General features: G+C 45.8%; 1 long non-coding RNA gene across 6 annotated transcripts; it reads right to left on the bottom strand.

Moving 5' to 3' along the window:
* Positions 1 to 233: 233 nt before the first annotated feature.
* On the bottom strand, positions 234 to 6,902 carry LOC125414845 (uncharacterized). 6 transcript variants are annotated; one of them, XR_014997549.2, is made up of 8 exons: positions 4,707 to 6,489; positions 3,777 to 3,805; positions 3,330 to 3,461; positions 2,840 to 2,999; positions 2,373 to 2,491; positions 2,131 to 2,286; positions 1,981 to 2,054; positions 234 to 1,163 (listed from the first exon to the last, which is right to left on the bottom strand). It is a non-coding gene; the product is annotated as an uncharacterized LOC125414845 (long non-coding RNA). The 6 variants fall into 6 exon arrangements; XR_014997543.2 differs by having other exon boundaries at positions 1,981 to 2,286; XR_014997548.2 differs by having other exon boundaries at positions 234 to 2,054; positions 4,707 to 6,488.
* Between the last annotated feature and the right edge of the window lie 9,479 nt (positions 6,903 to 16,381).

Raw genomic sequence — 16,381 nt, 5'->3', positions numbered from 1 at the left:
AGTCCAAGTGATGTCTCAGTTCCCATCTTAAACACGCCAGGTGAAGTAAAAGGCACCATTGGTCAAGCATGGTGGCACATGCTGATAATCTCAGCACTTGACAGGAAAAGGCAGGAGGATCAGGAGCTCAAGGTCAGCCTCAGCTACAGAACAAGTTTGAGGTCAGCCTGGCGTTGGAGAAGGCCCACTTGTTTGCCCCGGCTATCTTAGACTCGAAATAATAACACAGAAACTGTATTCATTAAATCACTGCTTGACCCATTAGCTCCGACTTCTTATTGGCTAACTCTTACATATTAATTTAACCCATCTCCATTAATCTGTGTATTAGCACGAGGTAGAGGCCTACCAGCAAAGTTTCAGCACGTCTATCTCCAGCAGCTCCATGGCATCTCTTAACTCCACCCTTCTTTCTTCCAGCATTCAGTCCAGTCCTCCCCACCTACCTATGTTCTGCCCTATCCATAGGCCAAGGCAGTTTCTTTATTCATTAATGGTAATCAGAGCACAAAGAGGGGACTCCCACATTACCTCCCCTTTTCTGTTTAAATAAAAAGGAAGGTTTTAACTTTAACATCGTAAAATTACATGTAACAAGAATTACAGTTACAATATTTCTATTACTACTTCTATTTACTTTATCTTTTGTCATAACTAAGGAAAACTGTAACTATAACTATCTATCTATTCTTCAATTCCATCAAAGACTTCAGAAAAATATAATATTACCTAAGTAAACAGGAAATACATTGTAAGCAACTTCTAAATCTCTAGAATTGACAGAGACATCTTGCTACCTAAACAGTCACCCAAAGTTCTTCCGTACCACTGGGGCATCCATCTTCAGCCTTCAGGCCCATAGTATCCAGCAGACTTTTCCATGAAGCAGGAAATTTCAAAGACAGTTCAGTCACTTTCTTCTGTATCCTGCAGAATGTCTGGCAGACTCTTTCATGAAGCAGGAACCACGAAGGATCATCTCACCTTTAGGCAAGTTCAGCAGTCATTTCTCTGTGGTACCTGCATGTCCAGTTCATCTAACAAACTCCATAAGGAGCCTCTTCGATGCTCATCTTTCTCTTGAAGTAGCTTGTGCTGCCTGTAGTAGATGTGTCTCACTGTCAATTCTAGAGCCTCATGCTATTAATAAAATGGATTATTACCTATAGATAGAGAGATAAATGGTATATAAATAAACAACAAATAGATAGGTAATAGGTAGATCTAGATAGAGATACCTAGATATAGAGATAATTGATAGTTCTAGATAGAAAGAAGATAGATTTAGATGGGAAGATAGATATATGATAGATACATACATAGATACAGAGATGCCTAGATATAGAGATAAATTGATAGATAGATTTAGATGCGAAGATAGATATATGATAGACAGACAGACAGACAGACGGCACTGATTTTGTGGTCTTCTTTGCAATGGGGGCACTGTACTGAACCCCGAAGGAACTGCTCACAAGCTGGCCTTTACCTGCAATGCTGTGCAGCCCTGGGCATGTGCACATGCGGGTGACTAAGGCATCTGTGAGAAGTCGTTAAGATGCCTGTCAGATTCTTTTGTTCCCAAAGAAAGTTGTCAGCTCACAAAGAGCCTTGAGTGAAGGGATTCACCTCATCTTCAGTAAGTTTTGACATACAATGACATAACCAGTTCTTAGGTTAAAATTAGAAGAAATATTTCAAAGTAAAGAGTAAAACTGACAGATTTTCCATGGAAAACTATTATATTCATGTAGTTTTAGGGATTGTTATTATTATTATTATGATGATGATGATGTTTTGTTTGTTGTTTTTATTACTGTTTGTCCTCAGACCACTTTGCAGACTTAATCAAATTCGAATTAAGAATATCCCATTGGTTTCTGTACCAACATTCATTCAGCATTCCAGACTAGGCTTGAGATCACCTCTGCATGAAAAAGCAAGGTCTTGCAGACAGCCAATCCTTTAATAGATACTCACCTCAGAAAGAGTGGATTTCCTCCATCACTTAGAGAGTCACTATAGTCTCTGTTGATGTCACAGACTCTGGTGGACTGGATGCAAAGATGGGATCATGTGTGCAAAACGGAGCTTGAGCTGAACATGTCAATATGTTGGTAGAGTACTTACCTAGTAAAGTGGAAGGCCCAAGGTTCAATTCCCAGCAGCACAAAACATGGATGGAGGCACACACCTGTGATCCCAGCACTCGCGAGGTGAAGGCAAGAGGCTCAGGTGTACAAGGGTTATAAAGCAAATTCCAGGTCAGCTTGGGCTCCTGACATCCTGTCTCAAAAAGAACGGGATGCATAATCTCTTTGCGGCAGCAGTGCGGGTATTTATTCTCCCTCTGCTCCAATGGGTGATCCTACCCTCTCTCCTGGCTTATGATCCAACTTGGGTCAGCAGGATGACAAGGAAAGACTGGAGGCGCAAGGAATAGCGGATGCTCTGTGTGTGTTCACCACACAGCCTTGACAGCCACGGTGACCTTAGGTGACAAGAATCCTTTCATGTCTCCTTACTCCTGAACACAGCCATTCCAAAAGCATTCTTTCTTTCTCTGTGTTCCCACTCAAGGACCATGACTCTTCAATATCTCCCATATCCCTGTGAGTTTCACAAGCCACCAAAGGACTTCTTGAAAAATTAGGCACCTCTTGTTGGAGATTCTAACCACATAACTGGCTCATGCCTGACCTCCTACCCACTTCCAACACAAACACACACACACACACACACACTCAGGATCAGGCTAATTCCTGCTAATAATATTCCTGGCCCACTGTGAGTTGGGATAGGATAAACAAGACTATAAGATAAAATCCAAATTCCTTACCAAGGATTGAATTAATAACAATCCAGCATTATTTCCATTTTTAAAGAATTTTCTGTTAGCATAAAAGTTACAGGTATCACTGTGGTGTTTCATACGTGTTGGGTCATTGTACTGCCTTCTAATTCATCCTCTTCCTCCTCCTAATGGCTTTTCCTGCACCCTACAAACAAAGATTATTTGTCATAATATTTTGCACAATCTTGGGTTGAAAATCAAGTGCGACAAGAACTAGAAACAGCTACAAAAGCCAGCAGCAGAAAAGGTAAAACATAATAAGAGAGAAAATCGCAAAGAAACTCAGAACAGTGGGAGTGCGGGGAGGAATAACGCTAAGGCAGTGAGAAGGGCAGACCGGAGGGTCCAGACCTAACAAGACAGCCTTGGTACCATGGCTCATCCTGGACTAAGAAGAGCTTCTCCAACAGGACATCCTATAATAAGCTCCTCCCCATGGCCTTGTTACACAGTTTTTCCCTTAGCCCAAGCTCACCTCATTCCGGGGACACCTCAAACAGGGGCATGGACTAGGCAACAGTTCAAGATCCAGGACAACGTGACAGTTCTCTCCCACAGTCTAAAACCAAGATGTGTTCTGCTAGATTTTACTAACCATCCAATGCATCTAAAATGGGAAAGAAAACAAACCAGGAGACGCTGTGGGTATGTGCCGCTCATTCATATTTTGTGGGTTGTCTTTCTGTTTGTTTTGTTAGCTATTTTTTTAAAAAAAAAATAATGAGCAAAACAGGCAAACAGGGTGAGTCATAAACAGAAGATGCATATTTAGGGTCTCTGGCACAGGAATGGAAGAAGCCAGAGAAAGTATGAAGCAAGAACTGGCGGGCTCTTCAAACCCAGACAGAACGACTCATGCAAAGGTACTGATGGCAAGTCCCACGCCCAGGAAGCATGGTCAGTCTTGTACAAACACACCCACCTCTGTGAGATGCTCCCCCAGGACCTGACCTAGAAGATAAAAGAAGGTACGGCCTTGGGGTAGAGACAAAACCAGGCTCTGACACTTGGCTGCGTCATTTCCTGGCAAGATTATGAGCGCTTCCCTCTCTGTGGGGAGGAGAAAATGAGACCTTTCTTGCAGAACTCCTGATGGGAATTTAGTGATGGGACAGGTAAGCATGGCGGGACCGTGCTGTAGTCGTGGCACTCAGGAGGTTGGGGGCAGAGGTGCGAGTTCAAGGCAAGCCTAATGTACACAGCCAGACCCTATCAGGGAGCTGAGCGTAAAAGCCAGAGCAGTTGAGTGCCAGTGTGAATAGTCAGAGGGGGGAGGCACCTAAAGAAGCTGGCTCACATTACTGCTTTTGTCAACACCGAAACTGAGACAATGTCACCACTGTATGACACAAGGCCACATACCCCAAAGGGAAAGCACAATGTGACACCACTGTTTGCACACCTTCCCAACAGCCCACCAGTTACAGCTCCGGAGGCAAAGGCATCAGCATCCCTAAGTGTGTTCCTCAGACACACGAGGCTAAGAACATCAAACTGGTCAGCATCAATAGGAATTAGGGATTAGATTAGGTGTGTAAAGCAAATAATAGGCGCCCACCCAACACATTTCAGATGCTGTCACTGGCATTTCTCCTGCACGAATGTGAAATGACAGTCGGGTGGCACTGTTCTCGTCAAGATTCTGGATTTGCAAACATCTGGCCGCTGAACACAGTCACTCCTGTCAGCCCAGAGCACAGAAGTGAAAGCCTGGCCTTTAAATTTTCCTTTTCAGACCCTCATTTCCCTCCTTGCGATTTGTTTACCCCCCGCCAAAGCGACACTGCTGTTTCTACAGCTGCCTTGCCTGTCTCAGAGGGTCCTGCGGAGAGCTCATTGCTTTATCGCTTACTTTAAGTCAGGAGGCTACATAGGGACGCCTGTTGCATCCCCATCATTTCTTCCTATGATGGCCACTGTGGTCCTGACTTTTTTCTTCCTGTTGAGATGAAAGCAACTTCTGGAGGGAAAGGGCTTGTTTCGGCTCACAGTTTGAAGGACAGTCCATCACGGCAGGCAAGTGTCATGTCCAGGAGGGTGTGAGGTGGCAGCTCATGCTGTGTCTGTGTGAAGGAAGCTGAGAGAGACCGGAGATCCTCTCAGTTAGCTTTCTCCCGTTTTTAATGTTTTATTTGTCGATATTTTACGTGTATGAGTGTTTCGCCTGAGTGTATGTATATATGTGCACCACTCACTTGCCCGGTGCCTTAGGAAGGCAGAAGACACTAATGACCTGAAACAGGAGGCGATTATGAGCTGCCAGGTGGGTGCTGGGAAGCAAACTCTGGTCCTTTGCAAGAACGGGAAGTGCTCTTTCCTGCTGAGCCAACTCTCCAGCCCCAGCTTTCTCCTTTTTACTCCCTCAGATCCCAGCCTAGGAGAGCGTTAGACCCACCCCCAGGGTAGATCTTTCCTCAACAATTAACCCTGTCTGAAAACACCATCCCAGAGGTACCCAGAGGTGTGTTTCCATGGCGACGCTAAAGCCAGTCAAGTTGACGATGAAGATGAACAGTCACCACAGTTAAGATTTCACTCATAGGCAAGTGACTGAAAACTACAGAGTAAATGTTTTGGTCACTTGTCCTTCCCATTCTACTTCAGTTCCCACGGGGTTCTGCCAGCTGGTCCATGGGCCTCGCTTCCCACTTCCACTTGAGGACTCTCACCAAGTGGCCTGTTTATAGTTTCGCATGAAGCTTTTCAAGAATGGAACAAAATCCACATCTCTAAAGGTGAAATAGCCCTTTTCAGAACAGTGAAATAAAGCCTGCGAAAACATCCTGTTGGTTCCCCATTGGACACAGATGCCTCTGACCGGCCTTGGAGTCATTCCACCTTTGCAAAGCACTTTGGTCTCTGAGGTGCCTACAGTTTGGTTTTCTGTTTCACACTAAAATTTGGAAAACAGACTTCATTCACTCAATCGGGATGTGGGCTTCGGCTGAAGAAGTCTGGGACCAGGATGTGGGCCTGAAAGCATCATTTAATTCGGACCCACCATTTATGGACAGCTTGCTCTGCCCTGGGCACTGGCGTGCTGTCGATGCACGCACGCACACACACGTCACACACACCCTCCCACACACCCATGTCCTGGGTCAGTCTACCCCTTTTCAGGGATGTGATGATGAGCCACGTCATCAGATAAACTGCTCTTTTCTCTTTATTTACTTGATGTAAATACAGCCCATGGATGTCACACCAGTCAAACAATACCTTCTCTAACTAGGACTTTTCTGTTATGCTGTGGTAAGCACATAGGGCTCTCAGTGCAATCCAAGTTAGGCAGGATACATGACGGACAAAAGGAGATTGATAAGCATCTGTGTGGTTAAATTTAGGTTTTGTTCTGCTGTCCTGCGAAGGGCTAGCTCACCTTTAGAGTTGTGGGATTTATTCCATTCTGGCCACGTCTCGTGTAAAACAATAAATAGACCCACTAGGTGAGAGTTCTCGAAGTAAAACTGAAAAGTGAGGTAGATACCACAGCTAGCTGATCCCAGATTTGTGGCGCTGGGATTGGCCAGTGGAGGGCTCCACAGACCATTTGCCAGCCCTGCGACTGAAGGCCAGCTGCTCCATCTCTCCCGCCAAACCGAGCATTTCGGACAACTTCATACAATTACTGTTGAAAATCAAATGATATAACAAAACGCGCGGCACATATTAGCTGTTTTATACGTGTTGATTTCCTTCTCTTCTACCCCAGCCCCAGGCCATCCCCGCCCCCCAAATTAACGTTGCCATTGTTTGCCAAATAAGGAAAAGGCTACTGGGGTTGATTGCTGTTGCAAGATTACAGAGTCTCTCTCTCCCACCCAAGTGCTTGAGAAGTGTCGGGCACACTCCAAACTCCAAAGGAAATTAAACGCTGCTCCCCTGCCACCCACTCTAGCCACCAGGGCCCCAACGCACATTAAAGCAACATTAGGGCAATGATTTAAGCTGAAAATTGGGCTGCCAGGGAAAGCACAGGCCCCACTCCTCGGGGATTAACTATACCTACGGGTACAGCGGCAGGCGCCTCCGGCTGGCTGACGTCAGCGCCCCCCGGGTTGTTTTTGCTCCCCCACTCCGCCCGCCCCGTGTGTGGGAAGGATTTGGGGTAGGAGTGGATGCTGGAGTGCTGCGCCTCTCCAGCACCAACGTAGCCCGCTGGCGCCCCCTAGTGGTCCTCAGCCAACATAGGTTTCTCTAAGAATACAAAAACAGGAGCCTTGGCATATAGACGCCGGGTTTTGATGTGTGTCCTCCTCTCTTCCCAGTGGTCAGAGGGGTCCCTAGCTCCATCGCAGGAAGCTGGTGACAAGGGTGAGAGTTATGGGCACTGCTTTGTGGCAGGCCCGAACAAACCTCAAGTTTAGGACGTGGCAAGGACTTCAATGAAATGTTCCTAGCCGTCTTCACAAAGGAAGCAGAAGTCAGCTGAGGAAGGAGCATGAGGCTGCCCTGTGCGCCAGCTTCTCATGGAGGCAGCCCGGCTGCTGCTGCCTGAGGGCCGGGTCTTAGATCCATTCTATAGGCTCCAGACAACAGATGGACCAAGGAGTCTAGGATAACCTTGCTCGCCAACAAATGGCAGGTAGTTATAGCTACTGTGTTTCTGCTCCCGGCGTCTATTTCACGAATGATACCGAAAACAGGCAGAAAGGTTCTCTGTGAAGAGGAATGAATAATAAATGAGTCGAACTAGACGGCAGGCAGGTCTGGAGACGACAAACGCTCTGTGCATAGTGCCTGACTTCCGCACTCTACTACAGGAAGCGGCACCTGCAGGTGAGGCAAGGTAGTTTCAGGCAAGTCGGCATTCACTCCTCACCCCAACACACATACCAGAACCCCCCACCCCCACCCCACACACACCACAAATGTAACCTGGCAAGGTTAGATTAAGAAACCAGGAAGCCATTATCCTCCCTGTGAACTTTGAGCTCCTGTTACAAACCACCATTTAAACGTCAATAAACTGAAATCTAACTTACAAGTGTTAATTTGTTAGCTGATTTTGTGACCCAGCCTGGCCTTGAACTCCTGGTCCTTCTGCATCTGCCTCTCGAGTGCTGGGATTTCATACAGAAGCCACCCTGTCTACTGGGAGTATATGTTTTGTTCCAGAAGGTGAATTCAGCCGAGGACAAACAGCCCCACTCTTCACCAGTTATTCACGGTTATTGTCTGTGCTGGTTTGCCTTCTGTTGCTGGGATAAAACACTGACCAAAGACTACTTGGGAAGGAAAAGTTTCACCTTACCATCTACAGCTTATCATGGAGTCAGGGCCGGAACTCAAGACAGGAACCTCCAGGCAGGAACTGACGCCAAGACAATGGCTGAGGAACACTGTTGGCTTGCTCTCAAGGACTTATTCAGCCTGTTTTCTTTTTTCATTATTTATTTTGATTAATTTTTTTCATTTATTTTACATGCTGAGTGCAGTTTCCCCTCCCTCCTCTCCTCCTGGTGCACCCCCTTCCCCCCTAAGCTCCTCTCTTCTACTCCTCCTCAGTCTCCATTCAGAAAGGTGCAGGTCTCCCATGGGCTTAGAGGAAGCATGGCGCATCAAGCTGAGATAGGACCAGCTTGCATCAAGGCTAGGCCAGGTAATCCAGCATGGGGAACAAGTTCCCGGAGGCTCCCTAATTGTTTGTCCAGAGACCATGACCTCCCACAAGCTCAGGTCAGCTGTCTCTGTGGGATCTCCCTCGTGATCCCCCTAGTTCATACAATCCCTCCTCCCTTTCTTCAGCAAGACTCCCAGAGCTCAGCCTAGTGCTTGTCTGGATCTCTGTCTCTGCTTTCATCAGTTACTGGAAAGAGTATCTGTAATGGCAATTAGAGTAGTCACCAATCTGCGTACAGGAGGCGGCCAGTGCAGACACCCTCTCCACTATTGGTAGGAGTCTTAGCTGGGCTTATCCTTGTGGATTCCTGGGGGTTTCCCTGGTGCCAGGTTTCCCCCTAACCCCAAAATTCCCCCCACCAAGATGTCTCTTTTGTTATTCTCCCCCTCCATCCCGCCCCCAACCCATCTCCCACATCCAGCCTGCCCAACCTCAAGCTCTCATCCCTCCATCCCCTCCTCTCCAGGTCCCAGTTCACTCAGGAGATCTCTTCTGTTTCCCTTCCCAGGAAAATCCAGGCATCCCTCTTTGGTCAGTCTGGTCTCTTATAAAACCCAGGACCACGGGTCCAGGGATGGCCCACAACAAGGTAGGTCCTCACACACCAGTCATTAATACAGAAAATGTCCACAGGCCAATCTGATGGAGACAATTCCTTAATTGGCATTTTCTCTTCCTAAACACATCTGGGTTTGTCCCAAGGGGACAAACCCACCAGCACACCACCCAATCAGACCAGGCATCAATGAAGTAGAGGCTTCATTAAAAACAGTCAGATTTCTCTAGACATTTTCTATTCTAATTTTTAAAATATTTTATTTACTTATGTGTGTGTGTGACCATTTTTTTCCTGACTGTATTCATACACCACATGTGTGAAGTGCCTACCGAGGCCAAAAAAGGACACTAGATCCCCTGAAACTAGAACTGAGTTATAGAAGATTGCAAGCTGCCATATGGGCCCTGGAAGGCAAACCTGGGTCCCTTGGGAGAGCAGCAAGCTCCCTTAACCACTGGACCATCTCTCCAGCCCTCTTGACTTGCCGCTGGCACTGCTGAGTGGTGCTCTCTAATTCTTTACTGGTTCTGAGTGTTACCTCATCTGTGAATCATTTCTCGTTCAAATGAACTCTGTAATTTGCCTGCAGTGTCTCTCGCTGCCACTGACTGTCTTCCCAGGCTTGAAGGCCAATGAAGGTACAGCTATCACTTTTGACAATGTCAGTAACCATAAGCATGGACCCAGATGGCCAAAAGAGGAAAGAGAAATTTAATTTCAGAAAGCACAGGTAACCAAGGGCTCATTAGCTTCTCACTGGAGCAACCCTCAGACCTGCTTGCTGTAGGTGGGATGGGTTCAATAAATCCCTCAAAAGACAGGTCCATTCCCCAGCCCCTGGAACCTGTGAGAAATCTCTTTGTATATAATTAAGATAAATATCTGTATAAACTAAGAAATGAAGCATACAGGAATTACGCAGTCACAGATCATGGAGTACCTGCAGCCACTAAAAGTTGGAGGCAGCAAGATATAATTTTCTTCTACTAAAGTCTTGAAAGGAAATATATTCTAACGCCTCAATTTCATGTTCCTGATCTCCATGACTAAAGGAATATCTCCATGACTAAAGGTAGAGGAGAGGACAGGAGAAGAGAGAACAGGAGAGGAGGGAGAGAGGGAAGGAGAAAGAGAGGGAGAGAGAGAGAGAGCTCTTTGTTTGCTTTGAGGCATGGTCTCACTACGTAGCCCTGGCTGACATGAAACTTGCTATGTAGTTCAGGCTGTCCTTGAGTTCTTGAAGATCTGCCAGCCTCTGCCTCCTGAGTGTGGGGACTAAAAGTGTGGAATATTCCTGTTGCTTTTAAGACACCCACTCTGGCTGTCTTTAAAGGCCCTCTAGGAAATCCATCTGAAGATGTACAAATCTAAAGGCCAACAAACAACTACGTCACACATAGCCACGTGATGAAACACAGCAGATGGTGACAACTTTGGACCCCACGAAGAGGAAAGATGTCTTTGAGCATGTGACATTATAGCTGATGCTACCTAAAAACACTTGGGTGGAGGGGGAAGGCATCAGGGATGGTAAGCAGGCGGTGGAGCAGCAGAATAGACTTTTTTTCAGAAGTCATAGCCAGAAAAGCACTATTTTGGACTATGGCTCTCCAAATTTTAAGATCCTTAAAATAATTTCGAACTGTGCTTCTTGGAGCCTTCAGGTGGTCCACACAAATCCATACAGCAGTGGAGAGGACACTTGGTCCCTGATACCTCTGCAAATCAGATCAGGGTCCGGCTTCCAGCTGTCCCCATGATGGCTTCCTAATAGAGTGGGCCTAAGAAAGTTCCTTTGCTGAGAGAAGACTTGAAAGCCATTGCCCAATGCTTGGGCAACCAAGGACAAGTATAACTAACCTCCTCTTCCCAGTACACCCATCCACAAAGGGTAGGTTCAGTTGAAAAGCTCAGTGGATTTAGCCAAGATGGTATTAAACTTCTGAAATTCCCTCCCTGCAAGGTTACCAGCTGCATTAGATCCTCCACAGGTAATGGGGGTGGTAGGCTAAATCTGAAGCCCAGCAGCTTAACAAGCAAAGATATTTCCATTGATCTCCTTCCATCAAAGTATCAAAGTCGCATCCACTGTCATAATGCAAAGCGCCATGGACCCAGGTTACTTCCATATTGTTGCTCTTTTTACTCAGACTTTCTTTTTCAAGGTCAACCTGAAGTCGAAAAGGTCTGATTGAACCCAACTACTCTATTCAGGTTTCTGCCAACAGGAGGAAGGCAGTAAGGAATGAGTACATCTTTTATAGATACTTCCCCAAAACTTCAGTCCTTACTGCCACCTGTACCTCGTGGGCCAAAGTTAGTCAAGGAACCAAACGCAGGCACACTAGAACAGAGACGTGTAGTCTTTTTTCCAAGTAGCCATATTCCAGATTAAAAGTAGGGGTTTTATTACTGATCCCATTGGCCCCATTAACCTCATCTGGCTGAGGACCCACCCCACCCTCAGCTCTGCCACATCACCTCAGATGAACCAGGTCTCCCTCCAACAGAATATGTTTGTGCCCCCAGCTTATCCTCCTCCATTCTGACAGCCCATGCTCCTTCTCTGCCAATTTCTATTTATCCTTCAGATCTGAATCAACCTAACACTTCCCAACCAGGACCTTCCTTTACCCAATCACATCAGCACCACTCTGCCCGGTCAAAACAAAGCCCATCTTCAGTATTTAGCACTGTCAGTGATGATTTTCAATGTTTTCCTCTGCAGTATTAGGGATCAAACCTAAGACCTGTGTGTGTTGGGTCAGCTGTCTGTCCATGAGCTATGTCTGCAACACTTTTTCTCACTTTTTGATCTTACAGGGTCTCGGTAAGCTGCCCTAGCTGAACTTATTCTCACTCTATAGCCCAGGCTGGCCTTGAACTTATGATCTTCCTGTTGTATGCTACAAATAGGAGCACATGCCTACAACACCAGGCCTAGCATGTCTTAACAGTTGTTAGTCTGGCTGCTTGGTTAATGGCCATCGCTTTGCCTGTGGGTTTTCTATTATTCATAGCTGCATTCAGGGTTTAGGAAATGCCCAGTTAATGTGAAGTAAACAAGTTAATGCCGCTTAAACTTCTGTTTCATGAACATGCTGCTAAATCCCTTTCTTAAAGGAATATTTGTGACAAATACACATGAGAAATGAGAAACCTTTTCTTTCTTTCTATCTGCATAAATTATGATTTTTTTCCCAAAATTAAAATATTTCCTCTCTGTGATCTGGATATGGGGCCAAAGGGTTCAGGTGGGAGGAGCAGGCTAGTGTTGGTGGACTTGGAGAGGGATAAGGGACGCTTGTCTTCTGGTTTCTCTTCACAATAGCTTCAGGCCCCAGGATTTCCTCGCCTCCTGCATCGCGTGTGCTGCCTTCCAATTCTCTCACCAACTCAGCCTGCGAAAACATTTCTTAGACGTTGGAGTTGGAGGAGCTGCTTTGCTTAAATGTCTCCGCCAGTCTGATCTAATTCTAGCCACGTGAACAATTTCTGTCCCTTAACTTGAACGATCCCCCAGGGTACAGTTCACCAGCCCAGCCTGCTTAGGGACTCATAACTGCACGGTTTCCAGCACCAGTCTCCCTCCAAGGCTGAGTCCCACCTTTCCCTACCTCGTGGAGTAGAAACAGCCATGGATAAATACAATGCTGTGGGTGAAAGGAAGTGTCAGGAGCTGACTATGATGGCCGTTCTCCAGTTCCACCCTTCTGCTTCATTCCACTGTTCAACTACCCTGAATCAATCTCATTGTCCTTGATACTGATGAAATCACAGGCCAGCAAGTCATTATGGGCTGCTTGCGCCCTGCCCTGGAGAGCAATCAAGACTGAAGCATTGGGGGTCAGTAGGTTGATCGAATGTTTTAAACAAAACACAGCGGAGCATCTTCTGGTGGAACCATCTGGCACTGATAATAAACCCGGAGCTCTCAGGCTTTATGTATCTTACCTGGCTCTGTGACACTCTCCATAATCCAAAAACAGAAGCAGGAAACAAAAATATTCATGCTGGTCGACTGTATTCCCCTTCATAGATGCAGAATTCTAACTGTCCCCCGGGCTCTCTTTCTTGTCTAAGGCCTCTACCCATTTTCTTCTCTGTGTCCAACTGGCAGCAAATTTGGAATAACTTGTCTCACGTCCCTAAATCCCAGAACCCATCAGTGTTCCCACTTAAAGCACTCAGCAGAGTATGTTACGGTTGCTCTATAGATTTGTCTGTAACTCAGAACAGTGAGACGTATACCTTCGGTTCTCTCTTAGTCAGGGTTGCTGTTGCTGTGATGAACACCACGGCCAAAGCAGCGAGGAGTGGAGCAGGCTTGTTTGGCTTACACTTCCACAGCACAGCTCATCATCAAAGGAAATCAGGACAAGAACCCCAGCAGTGGGGAACCTAGAGGCAGGAACTGATGCCGGCCATGGGAGTATGGGTGCTGCTTCCTGACTTGCTCTGTCTACTTCATTATAAAATCCAGGACCGCCAGTCCAGGAAAGGCACTACCCACAATGGGCTGGACCCTCCTACATCAATCACTAGTTAAGAAAATATTCCACAGGATTGCTTACAGCCCAATATTAAGGAGGTATTTTTTTCTGTTGGAGTTTCCTCTTCTCAGACAACTCTAGCCTATGTCGAGTTGACATAAAAGTAGCCAGTACAAGTTTGTTTGGTTTTTTTTTTATTTCACACCAAACGCAGGCAACACTCTGTATAATAAGCACAATGACTTTATCACAGTCTCCTGACAATGGCCAAGGAGGTATATGTCTTGAGCATTGCTCTGTGGCAACCTCAAAATCACCCACTTCTCAAATGCAAACTCTAAATATCTATGTTGTTTAGTTTTATCTTTGCAAACGGAAATCATGTAACCACCTGAATATTTTTTAAATAACTAAATGGGGGCTGGAGAGATGGCTCAGGGGTTAAGAGCACTGTCTGTTCTTCCAAGGGTCCTGAGTCCAATTCCCAGCAACATATGGTGGCTCACAACCATCTGTAATGAGGTCTGGTGCCCTCTTCTGGCCTGTAGGCATACATGCAGACAGAATACTGAGAATACTGTACCCATAATAAATAAACAAATCTTTGAATAAAAAAATAAATAGCTAACTGAAGTGTCAGTGAGGTGACTCAGTGTGGAAAGGTGATGGCCGCCAAGCCAAATGACCTGATATGGATCCCCAAGCCCCACGCAGTAAAAAGAAAGAACGGGCTCCCACAAGCTGTCTTCCATCTGCATGCCAGGGAATATCTACCATTATCTTAATCTAAAAACTGATTTAAATAAAATAAAAATAAAACCCATCCATTTGCTCCAGTCTCTCTAGAGTCCCTGCCTCTTTCTTTCCTTCTGCTACCTGTATCCAGACGAGCATTTCTAAAGCTCATGTCCAAGCAGCGTGTGTGTGTGTGTGTGTGTGTGTGTGTGTGTGTGTGTGTGAAAGACATTGTCTATGAAGTTTTGTTGTTGTTGTTGTTTGTTTTTTGTTTTTTCCTGGCCTTACACTGTGTACCCAGACCTTGTGGCCAATATTCTTGTTTCTTCCCCCTGAGTTCTGGGATTACAAGCATGGACCACCATGCCCCGACTGTTTTGTTGGCTTTTGGTCAGGATCTTGTATAGCCCACATTGACCTTAAATTCCCTCTGTAGCTGAGGAAACCCTTGAATTCCTCATCCTCCTGCATCCACTTTCCCAGTTGCCATGGTTACAGGAGTGTACCACAAGTTGAGCTTTATGTAGCTGTCTTTTAGAACACTGGAGTGGTCTGAAAGAAAATGGCCCCCAAAAGGAGAAGCACTATTAGGAGGGATGGCCTTATTGGAGTGGGGATCATCTTGTTGGAGGAAGTGTGTCACTGTGGAGGTGACCTTTGAGATCTTACAAATACCTAAGCCATGCCCAGTGAGATAGACCTCTTCCTGTAGCTTGTGAGTCAAGATGCAAGAACACTCAGCTCCTCCTCTAGCATCATGCCTTCCTGCATGATGCCTTGCTTCCCGCCATGATGATAAAGGCCTAAACCTCTGAGCTGTAAGCCAGCCCTCATTAAACATTTGCCTTTATAAGAGTTGTGTGGTCATGGTGTCTCTTCACAGAAATGGAAACCCTAACTAAGACAGAAGTTGGTACCAGGGACTCGGGTATTGCTGTGATCGGCCTGACCATGGTCTTGTTTGGTGTAATATGGACTTTAGGAGTTTGAGTCAGGAAAGCATTGGAATGTTTCAAGTGCTGCTAAATGGGCCGTAACAGTAGGAGCATGGAACACAGTGCTACTGAGAGGAATCTGAACTGTGAGAGGCTGGCTCAAGAGGTTTCAGGGAGAATTTTAATATGTTGCCTACAGATTATTCTTGTGATACTTTAGTGAAGAATGAGGCTTCTTTTTGCCTTCCGTCCAAAGAGTCTTTCTGAGGCAAAAGTGAAGATATCTGAATTAATTCCACTGCCAAAGAAAAGCCCAAAAACATCCTAGTATTTCCTCTGTTATGTAGTTATTAGTGGTCAACTTATACAGATTTATAATGAAAAGGAGCAAAAAAAAAATGTAAAATTTGATGAGAAAAGGAGCACCAGGAAGTGGAATGGAGCTAATGTATTCCTGGAGATAAACATATTAAGAAATGGAATAAAGGCAGTGGTAACCTCAGGGCAAGATCTTCCCCCCAGCTAAATTTCCAACTTGTGAAAAGGAATTAAAGAAAAACTTAGAGCATGGTGGTTCATGGTGGTAATCTCAGCACTCAAAAAGCAAAAGCTGGTGGATCTCTAAGTTTGGGGCCAGTCTAGTTTACAGAGTAAGTTCCAAGACAGTGAAGGTTAGGCAGTGAAGGAAACCATGGAAAACAGTAAGTTGGTGAAGATGTAAATAAAAGACAAGGGCCATGTTACAACCCCAGCAAGTCACTTCGGCCATGTGGTCGTGGCTTTAGAGTCAAGGATAGAAGGAAGGGGTTATGGAAATTACCTCCACAACTAAGGAAAGACACTGGGGCCAAGATGTGTCCGGGGTGGAGGCCATGAGAGGCCGTTTTGTGAAGCTGTGAAGTTGAAACCTGGATTGCCTTAAGAGACCCCAAGACGTTAGAGATGCCAGAGCCATGGGATACCTGCCAAGGAAAGCTGCTAACAGGGAGTGGAACCAGTCCAAGAGACGGAAGCGTGTTGCAGTCAACAAAGCTGAAGGGAATTGGAGATCTGAAGAACATTTTGACATTACATATGGAGTTGAGGAGTTTGGAGTTTGTCCGCTGGTTTTCAGTCTTGCTCTGGTCCAATGTTTTCTCACTCTGCTCCCTCCCCTACATTTTGGAGCAGTAATATATATCC

Source organism: Myodes glareolus, chromosome 17 (assembly GCF_982192425.1).
Source record: "Myodes glareolus chromosome 17, mMyoGla1.1, whole genome shotgun sequence".
NCBI classification, from domain to species: domain Eukaryota; kingdom Metazoa; phylum Chordata; class Mammalia; order Rodentia; family Cricetidae; genus Myodes; species Myodes glareolus.
This window is presented reverse-complemented; position numbering and strand designations above follow the sequence as displayed.